This window comes from Camarhynchus parvulus, chromosome Z (genome assembly GCF_901933205.1).
Source record: "Camarhynchus parvulus chromosome Z, STF_HiC, whole genome shotgun sequence".
In the NCBI taxonomy this organism is placed as follows: domain Eukaryota; kingdom Metazoa; phylum Chordata; class Aves; order Passeriformes; family Thraupidae; genus Camarhynchus; species Camarhynchus parvulus.
The window spans coordinates 50624658-50636163 of record NC_044601.1 but is presented as its reverse complement, the minus strand read 5'-3'; positions in this window follow the sequence as shown (position 1 = coordinate 50636163).

The window sequence follows — 11506 nt, the reverse complement described above, 5'->3', positions numbered from 1 at the left end:
AGGGAGGATGAATAGACCCAAGAGAAGACAGCAGCACAGCAAGGAAGGTCAGCAAGAGCTTCAGGTGTGGAGCATACTCAGCAACATCAGAAAGGTTAGAGAGATAAAGGCAGGGGATGAGGTGTTTCTCTGTGAGGTGGTGGATACAGACCTTAGTCAGAGGCAGGAAGGACAGAATGAGGGCTAGAGCTGAATAAAAGGCTAGAATCTTCACAATGCTAGGCAGGGTGTACTCTTTCAGTAAGGTGTCAGCGAGTGGCAGGGAGACTGAAGCACTGAACAAGCACTTTGTAAAGCTTGCTTTCTGCTGACATTGTACACTTCATGCTTGTCCATTTTTAAACACATAGTGCTGCATGCAGGTGCTGCACTCATACTTTGAAAAGGCCTTTATAAATGCATTTGTTGTACCACTACCTACACTCTTCATGTTCTTGCTCCTGCTGGAAGAATTGTAGACTGGATCTGCCAGGGCCAGAGCCCTCATGTCCTGAGGGATCCTCCATGGTCCAACATGGCCATGTAGCAGTGTCTACCATTTTTGCCACTGCTTTCTGTTTGAGTCATTTGAAGACTGATGTTTTCACTGGTCATATTTGAAACTTTCTGTGGCCCTCACTCATTGGCATAGTTTAATTAACTGTACATAATTTGACAACTTCAACAAGGAATATTGTAGTCTACATTATTCGAATTCACTCTTTGGCAGAAAGTGCCCTCATTCTTTCAGCTTCTGTAATATATTTTCCACATCATGGATATTCAAAATTGTTGGATGGATATTCAACAATTTTGAATACCATATTTATATATTAAAGAGTGGTTTTATGGATATTCAGCCTGAAAATGTCAACACATTGACAATTTGGAAGGTCTTCTACTGAGCTGCTGAGTTATAAATTAATGGTTCATGTGCTCAAGATTTTTCTGTTGCCTTACAGTGCCCTTTTCCTCCTTACTGTCTTTGTCATCAGCTAGTGCTCTTCCTCACATTCCCCAAAATTTGCACAGCTGTAAAAGGAACTGTCAAGTGAGTCAGATGTGTCACTTGTTATTCAACAACTTGTGAAGAGATCACTGATGCAAAGAACACCTAATATGCAAGATGATGTGAATATGTGGCTACAGAATCAGTGTCTGAAGAGTTAAAGCTGATGATGAAGACATCCAGGCTTGCCATGAAAGGGACTAAGACTAATCTCAGACCAAGAGGTGTTTCTGAAATGCTCAGACACTGGGAGGCTTGGTCTTTGACATTCCAGAAAGACCCTTATTAAAGCGGGAGGTTCCCCAGTGATGGGGAACACATGGTTCTGCTTTCTTAGTAGTCCCTTGCTCAGAGTAATAATTTGGAATAGGAGACACAGAAAAAGTAGAGCTAGGCAATGGATCTTGCTGAATTCAAAGCAAAATACCTGCTCATTTACAGAGAAAAGAAGCTGCATTTCCAGGCAAATTTGTTGCTGACATTGGCAGTGGCATAAGGGAGAAAATATATGTCTTGGAAACTGTTTTCCACTAATTTTCTGTTCTATGGATGGCAGCCCTTGTGTGTTGTTTAATGAAAAGAGGTGGTGACCTAGAAAGAATTTAGCAGGAAAAAGTAGGCCATAGTAGAGTTTGTTTTACTCCTAATTACAACTTTCCTGTATTTTCTCCTTCTGTTCAGTCAACAAGGAAATTGCAAAATGATAATAATGTATTTGAGATAAAAATTCAGCTGAAGAAGAATTATAGGGTAGTAGAAAGTGTCTCACAGTGGAATAAGATTGGAAAAACAGGAAAAAATCAGAAAATACAAATATTTAGTAACCTAAATTTTGCCAACAGACATTATAATAACAAATATTATCACATAAACATTTTGTAAAGCAAGAAAGTAATTTACTAACATATTGTTCCAAATTTAATTCTTGAATGTTTATAGAGTTTCTATGGAAACTCACGATCCACAGCATTGAAAAGACATATATGGATTGAGTGTACACCTGAGCATTCAACTGACTTATAACAGATTTATTGCTTCAAAATTGCTTCCTCTGTTACATAAAAGCCATTACTATAGGCCAATTAACAGAATAATGATCAGGGAGACAGTATCTAATTGGCTTAATTAGTTGTATGCTGGCCAAATTTCATTGTGTATATTTATCTCAATTCAAGCTCTGAGTTTTACAGACTAGAGACTATGACAAGTTATTACAGTGATTCTCTCATACAGTAACTTACACTTCATTTGAAAACATGACTATTTTAAAATAAGCCTAATGTTATGCAAGCTTTCATGCAGCATCAAAATCACACAAAATCATACTCACAAATAAGCACTGATTTTTCTACTACCAAGATGCTTAATCATGGTGTGTGGAAGGGCAAAAGTCTTATTCCATAGATGACATTGGAAAAATTCAAATGGATTTGCAAACCACTGTAGCTTAGCTCTGCTATTTCCTTTGCTACACACATTTAGCTGCCTGAAGGATTTACATTGTCCCTCACCACCTTTGTTTCCCAGTGCCTTCCAAATCAAATTTTGAACAGCAGTGCAATACCTAAAGGAACCTCTGTTTCAATAAGACAAGAAGGAAGTCAAGTATCTGTCTCCAAATGACTCAGTCTCATTGCAGAACCACTGTGACTTAGGAATACTTTTGTCCATAACTATTACACTGCTGTGAGGCCCCTGGTAAAGTTTATTAGAATGACTTCCAGTTCTCACCCATGAGGAAGAAAATTCACCCATGAGGAAGAAAATTCCTCTCTCATTTTCTTCTCCCTTGAGCTCTTTAACAGTTGAAAAATAAACATATGGAATTAAATTCTCATTGGGTAAAATAAGGTACATTTACATAGCATTATTTCTAGTTGCTGGATTAGCCAGAGACAGCTGCATGAGATGTCTGTGTCCTTCATCTGGAATTCAGCAACAGCATTTCAATCAGTGCAATCAGCTTCCTTCCACTGTCTGCCTCAGAGGTCACTGCAGATGCCTTAAAAATAAAGCTGGTCATTACTATCCAACATAAAATATTTATAGCAAGAAATATCTTGACCAAAGGCATTTCATATAGTGCAGAGAATTTAATTTTAATTCAAACACCAGCTTGTGAAGTTACTGAAGGCTTCAGTGGTTTTTTGTCTCTTACATTTATCTCCTGGTATCTTTCCTGATAATATTGTTATATTCTGATATTCTTGATAATTGTTACAGTCTGAAAAATATTCTGTTGACACAACAGAATAGTTGCACTAGAATCCACAAAAGTACAAATACTGTATTTTTGAATCTCACTGCTGATCTTTGTTATTTAATCCTACAGGAATACCATGTTTTTGTAGCGCTTGGATTTTTGCTGAACCAAATTAATGAAAATATTGCATTGCAGAATACCTGGAAACAGCACTGGAGAAATTTCATTTTCTCAGCATTTCATTCCTAGTAAAATTGGTGTGGTTGCACCATTCTGCAGCAGTGATTTGCAAAGGAAATGGTGAGGCTAAATGTCCTGAAGATCTGAGATGTTCCCTGAGCAACAAAGGAATTCAAAGCAAATGTTACAGTATTACTGACAACACCAGTAGTGCTTGTTTAAGCCTTAACTTCATAAACATTAAAATGGAGTATTAAAAAAGAAAAAAATCACACAGGCCGCTCTGCCTGGATCAGCTTTCTTGTGCTGTTTCTCTCGATTGTCTTTTAAAAAAAACTTGTCTGCAATAACTGCTTATGAACTTTGGTGTTCTCTTCAGTGGCACCACCTGGCAGATGCCCTTGTCCTTGAAGATTTTCTCCTTGACATGAGGGAGATTTTTATTACTACTTGACTTCCAATATCACCTCCTGCCCTCAGTAACTGCACAATTAACAAACCATGGGGAAGTTTCTGACCTGAAGACAGTATATTCTGTCCTGTAGCACTGCAGAAAAGGCACATTACTGTCAGGTGAGAGTGTTGGGCTTGTTCTTGGGAGTTTGTGTGGTTTTGCATTTTATCCAGTTCACTGGCAAGCTCAGGCTAGGTGATCTGAAGTGCCGTGGCCAGAGAGACTGGATATACTCTTTGCCCAGCGTCGGATAGCCTGGAAGAGACCTCAGATACTGTGAGAGACTGGACTGCTGGTGATCAATGACTCAAACATTCAAGCACTTGCAGTAACCACCCTGGTGTTGTGAGAGACTGGCCTATTGGTGCTAGTGGTTCAAACAATTGGCGCAGTGTTTTTCTAGTGACGCACAGAGGGGCCTCCCTGAGGCTACAAACTAGGTTTCCAGATAAGGGAAAAGGCTGACAAGAGGCAAATCCTTCTAGGTGAAATAAATCTTTCCTATCATGCTAATATCCTCTCTCACGTGATGACACAGCTGTGAAAACTCCCCTTCCAGGTGCTGGGACATTCACTGGTGGGATTGATTCAACTACACTAACTTCAGAGACAGCAGCACCATCTAGGAAGATATAAAAGGGAAGATATAAAAGGGCCATATAAAAGATGTGGGAAGTGTCCAGTGATCTAGTGTTACCTCATTCAGGGGAGATACAGGGGGCATAATAAACCCCATGGACATGATGTATGGCAGACGTTTTCCCTCACCACTTGATGGATACTGTCTACAACCACCATCTCAACAAGACTGCAATTGCTGAGAAGACTGGAAAAGGACCAACAGGATATTGTTGGAATCTACATAGTCATGGCATTTTTTCTACTTCATATGTTTCTCTGTCACTCTCTTTTTCTTTGTCCCCCCCGACTTCCTCTCCATCTTGTTTGCTGTCTTCCCTGCAATCCTTAATGGCAGCTGAATCCACAAAAGCTATAATGATAAATCAGATCCAGCACTAAAAAGTTTTTTTTTTACACATTTATCTCTAGTTCTGATGATGTCTGCCTGCAGAGGCCAGGTGAAATCTTCAGGTTTCATGGTGTGATCCCGTAGTAGTTTTACATCAAATGCAGTGTTGCAAGATTATACTAAAGTGAGAGACTGAGCTGTGTAAAACAATCTCTCTCAGATCTTATTTTGCTTTCGTTTCTCATCAGTTCTGTCAATATTCTGTCTTCAGTACCTTCATAGATTTTATTCAGCTGAGATTCATGAAAAAGAGCACAGAGGTAAGCCTGTTCTCTCCTAAGGAGATGTCAGCTTGGAAAAATCTGGGGAGTTTTCCAAAGAAAACTGGCAGGAGAGTTTAGGTCATTGTTTGAAGTGACAGGAGGTAGACATACTCATTCCAAAGTAGCTGCAGTGGCTAAACCTCTGACTGTCAACACTTTCAAAAGCAAGATTGACTACTTTTCGTCATGTGAGTTTTTGAATTTTATAAAAAAGAAAAAACAGTGGCAGCCAAGCACCATTGGTGGCAACTGTGTAGCTGCCTATTGGTAGTCACAGGAATAATTAGAGTAAACTGGAATGCTAAATGTCAAGACTAGGGAGATGTACAGAGTTTTAGTTGAAAAGCTTAAGAAAAAATTCTGTTACCATAAAATAGATTTTTAGTGCTCTTAAGGGTTCATAATCTCAATGCACATTTGAGCACATTAGAAGTGGCTGAAATAAAAAAAGAAATGAAACCATGTGTTTTCAAATGCCCAGAAAATAAGCTGAAGGATAAGATATATAATCCTTGAGGTACACTGAGTCTTCAGGCTGTAAAGCTGCACAAAGAAGTAGCAACTCTGGTTGTGGTTGGAGCCAAAGTTTCACAAAGGAACCATCCAGGGGACACCCAGTGCCAGCACTGCTCAACTCAGACAACACTCAGTGCCAGAGAAATCTGCAACAGCTCACGACTGGCAGGAAATTGATTTTTGTTCTTTTTATAATTTTTTAAGGATAAAAGTGAGGGCTTCTTTTCTGGACACTGTGAGAATGTTTGAAGAAAAGGTTTGATGGGCAGTATTAAGGAAGAGAAAAGGAAGAAAAAGGCAAAACACTGACTTCTCCAATTCTGGAATGTCCTTTCACAACATCTTTCTTATATTTCTCTGCCACTGAAGAAGTAGCTACAGCCCTAAAGCCAACAGTAATTGAAGTTATAAAGAGAGTAGAAACCAGACCAAACTAGGTATTATCCTCACAAATTAAACTCTAGAAAATAAGATGATATCCCACATGTATAAAAGGGCTAAATCTCAACAGCAAATCACAACCAAGTATTTTGGTGCACTGGGTGCTAGCAAGTGGCAAAGGAGGGAGTAGCTTCCAACACTCCCAGCTGCAGAACCCAAGAGAAAATCAGGAGGAAACAGAAAGAAAACAGATAGAAAGGTATCAGTGGCTGCGCACCTCTGAGCGTGCAGTGCAAGACCCTCCTGGCCCATCTCAGTTTGACTCAATCCCTACTAGGGTTCAGAGACACCAAAGCTATTCTGCTTTTGATCGAAGTGACCAAGTCTTCGCCTCCAAAGAGGCATCTGGAATGATGTTTTGGATGACACACTGGTGACTCAGCCACCACTGCACTAACTCTGAAATGAGAGCAATTGTCTAATACTGATAGCAGTAACATGTCTCATCAGCTTCTACACACTATGGGCACAGTTTGCCTTCTAACTGGTGGTGTTTGTGTGCATGCTCCTCCCTTCAAAAAGGAGCCCTCCACTCTTTTTCAACAAGGAACTAGAAATGCCAGAAATTATGAGAAAGGAGGGGGGACTAAACCAGAGAAATTAGGTTGTTTATATCTATTTAAAGATGCATGTATCAATTCAGACTAACAAGTGAAAAACTTACTGGGTATTACAGAATTTGTAAATTACATTATTATAAAAGAAACAAACAGGTTTGGGTTGGGTTGGGGCTGGTTTTTGTTTGGTTGGAGTTTTTTGGTTTTTTGGGGGTTTTTTTGTGGTTTTTTTTTTCATAGCATCTTAAAAGCTAGAGAAAGTTGTATATGAGTATTATCTTTCTCACTAACCATGAAAATGGATTGTTCCCTACTGAGGCACAGAAGGGTGGCAGTAACAGACTTGTGTACACTGGGCTTCTAGTACATCCTGCTGGACTCTGCTGAAAAATATTGCATGTTCACAAGTGCAGGGGTCTTTCTACTATTAGCTCAGCTTCCAGTTCTGATTGTCACCACCATTCCCCTATTTACATATGTGTAACATTCCCCAAAGACCATATTTTTCACAGGTTTTTTTTTGTAATCATTACCTAAACAAGCCATACACATCTACCTCCATTAATCTTGCCTGAAAATCTCCAACACTTTTGCCTCCATTTCTTCTCAAGTCAGCCTTAATGATTTCAAATATTTGAGAGCATGCAGTAATATTCTACAACACATTTCTGGGACTCTGGGAGTCCTAGTAGTGTAAAATCTCTGTATTGCTTCTGCTTTTGCATTTGGTTTTGCAGACTAAGAAATACTTCTCTCAATCTATATCTTTATGTGAATCATGTAGAAGTGGAAGTCCAACTGAGGCTTTGGCAGAAAGGAGGGATTGCTTCAAGTGCTCTACAGCATCCTGATACATCTGTGTTTGTGTTTTGGCCTGTTAAAAGCTGATGATTCTTATCTGTGGTACTGCCACCTGTTTCGTTCCCCTGCCTCCCCACAACACGGCAGTTCATTTTTTCAATGTGTAGAAATTTTCATTTATCCTCATTGAATCACAGCCTATTTATTTCAGTCCATTTAAACTTATCTAGATCTCATTTTCCTTGAGATCCTTTTGAATGCCACCCCTGTTATCTAAAATATTTTCAATCCTTCCCAGCTTAGACTTATATGAAAATATATCAGCCATCCTCTCTTATTTTTCAACAAAGTCTTCATTCAATGGTAGACAACACAAGACTGAATATATATACTAATGCCCCTCAATTTGTGTGACCAGGCTGGAGGTGAACCAGTGATTGCTGTGGTTGGTTTTCTCTGTGTGTCACGAGTTTTGGTAGTTTCCCTTGCACAGCACTGCACTAGTCTGCCTATGAGCATGCCACAGGGACAGTGCAAGTAAACTCATAAAGTAGAGATATTACATCTCTATCCCTTTGCCACAAAGCTGTTTACACTGTCATTGAAGGAACTTAGACTGGTCTGACATTCTTGGCAAATCCATGTTGCCATTTACTTACCACTTTATGAACTTTTGGCATTGTCTCAGAATGTGTACATTAGCAAACTGCTGATAGCACAATTTGGTTGTATCTCAGTGGCAGTAAGTTGAGAGAGAACCTCCAGCACCCTTCTGTTTTTCTGTATTTGTCATCTCTATCAATATCATCCCTCAAAAAGCCCCATGACTGCACTCCCTCCCCTCTCTTGAAGAAGAGCAGACAAAGCGATGTGGCCAAAAGTTTTAGTGTGACTCCTTGCTTCTCTTAGCTGAATGTTCTCACCCACACATGGGTCACTTGTACCAGCAAGGACATTGCTACTAAGGACATTCTGTGTGGGGAGACCTTTGTGTGCTGCTGCTTCAGAAAAATTGCAGCTCCACTCTGATATTTTATAAGGTTAACAGCTTGACTGACATTTCATTTCGTGTTGGTGGCATTGAACCAGCTGTGCAAACTCTTTTCTGGTGGTCTGGAGATAAAGATGGGAAAAAAGGAGCATGATGAGAAAGGACAAGATAATAAAATGTTAAGGCACAGGAATATGGAAAACAAATGGGTAATATGTGTCATTAACAGAGCTATCAAAAATGCCTATGGAAGGCACATAGAAGACAAAAATGGCCAGATCTGTGTGTGAACTGCAGGAGTGCAGTGAACACAGCCATAACTCATACTCATGTTCATTTCTTTGTTAATTTTAAAAATGTTGTACCCAAATGTCTGGCTTTTATCTTTCTGAAGAGAGGAAAACTACTCCAGCTGAATCCATGTGGTCTTGTGCTTCAGCAGCAAGGGCAGACAAACCAAAATGGGTCTGGAGGTGCTTGGAAGTGAATCTGTCTTCTCCATTAAACAGAGTTCTAATCCCACCAGCATAAATGCCAGCATGTGAACAGTGGATTCTATTTATGCTGCTTTTAGTCAGTCAGAAGCCATGGGCAGAGCTTGTGGGGTTCTGAGCCTCTCAGGTACATCTTGGTTTTGCCCGACTGAGCACAGTACCAGAGCCACTGTGGGTACCAGCACAGCAACAAGAATAAAATCAGTACAGCCTTCTCCCCACTGTTATTCCCCTCTGTGAAAATTTTGGAAGAGGAAGTTGAAACACGATCCTACTCCCTTTACATGAACATTCTGCCTCTTCTCTTCTTTTTTTTTTTTTTTTGGTCATACTACAGTGATTTGCATTTCTTCCCGTTATTAAGCCATTCGCGTGAAATACTGAACTGATTAATATGGCATTTTCCACTAAACTGTTTCAGGAAATGCTGCACCTTACCAGTGGGATGCTTTTGAATAATTTAATCTCCTTAGTATAATTAAAATTATGTTCTGAAGTTAGTATCTATTTTCCCTGGAGACACTCACCAAAATGTCAAGTGTTCCTTCTAGTGGAACAGCAGTCCCATACTACAAACAAATATATTTATCCACTGTTGCTTGCAAGTAGGAGACCTTTGCCTCTATTCTTTGTCACTTCATTTTTAACATGAGCAAATAGTGCATGAAATATTAAACAGTCTTTATGCATAGAATGACAGAATATTTTAAAAAGCTAGAAGAAAAGAAATGAAGCACCATAGTTAACAGTTATTAGAAGGGTTTTTTCTTTGTCTTTTACTAGTGATTTAAGTGTGAGTCTTCAAATTAAGTGTAACTGCTTATTTAAGTAGAGAACAAATATTATGAAACAAAATGTTTGCTTTCCCGAGCTTTCTGAGGGCACTATTTTGCCTTAGAGAAAAGCAGGGTTATGGTGCCACCACCTGGAGAGCTGCAGCAATTTTGTCTGTAGCTCAAGTTTCTGAAAGTTGCTGGGACCAAATCCACAAATTTACATATGAGTCTTGGCAAAACTCTCTTTAAAATGATAAGGACTGTCCTTTTCCTGCAACCTTCAGCTCTGGGGCACATGACAATAATTATCGATTCTGAAATCCAAAAGTACCAGGTAGAATGTTTGTCTACAGCTGTATTTCTTCGTACCATTGACCAGATTTTATAGAATGTATTTGAGATTCTTTTACTTGCTTTTATTAATTTGAAAGAAAATCCAGCTAGAAGTTATGGTATGCATTTAGGAAACTGAATAAATTTCAGCTAGAGCTCACATTATGTATGAAAGGCTTGCATCTGTTCAGCATGATATTATTATTTATAATTGCTCTTCTTGTTCAGTTTGGATGTAAAGTACAGTACAGTTTAGCTAGAGATAAAGATAAGACAGTTAAATATCTGTTGATCATTAACTTCCTCTAAACTGAGCTAGAGATAAAGATAGAACAGTCAAATATCTGTTGATCATTAGCTTCCTCCTCCTAAGCTGTCATATATAAGCCATTGAAGTTATTGTAGGAAACAGTGCATGTGCAATAAGCAACACAAGATCAAAGCTAAATATTGTTCTATCTAACCTAGGCCACTGGGAAGTATGCATCTAGTCTAAGCTCATCAGGAAAGATCCTCCCTAATCACTGGGGACAGAGAGACACTGCTAAAATTCCTTCCTCTGCAACAATTTCCACCTAACCCTCAGGCAGAAAACGACCCTCTGGAAAAGCCCATCTGTCCTCACCAACTCTAGACACAGCCTTCACACAGTAGGTAACCCAACTTGCAGATGGCCAAATGCCTGGTGGTTGTACCTTATCCTACTTCTAACAACATAAAAGGATCATATGAGCCTAGCGAAGCAATTTCTCTATGTTGTACAACAGAAATTAAGTGAATGGGAACTTTCAGGTACATCTCGGGAGCAAAACAGTTCTAACTAAGTGTGTTCAGATGTTGCCTTTATTCCCAGTGGTGGGATTTGCATACACATGTATTAGTCATAAGTACTCTGCACTTCCTGCAGCCAATCCTCCTGTTTATCGCTTTGCTCGCAAGGCTCCCATTATAAGATCACCAGACGGGGGAATGACTGTCTGACAACACTGATCAGTTTAATGCATAACATAACTTCATTAGTATCTTGTAAGTACATTTGATGTTTAAACAGTCCCATTTCATAGTTTGCAAACATTTCTACCCTAGCACATCAATGCCGTGCAAGTTTAGTTGCTCTTACTAATCCACTAAAGGAAGCCTATTGCTTTTGTATGTAATGGAAAACCACAACAAATGTCTTTCATTTATTATTCTATTGTATGAAACATGCACAGTTTTTAACCTGTTAACAAAGTTTTAATCTGAGCCTCCTTAAATCCCGCATGCTCTAATATCCATATAAGAGCATATATCCATAATCTATTAAGATTAATATATATATTAAGATTAATATATATATTCTATATAATATATAATCTGTATATATCAATAATCTAATAAATCTAAACTCCACAGCATTCAGCAGTTGCCCCTGCCCAGGCAGACTAATAGCAATGCAGCCACCCACTCATGCCAAGGATGCCTTTGGGAGATTGTGCC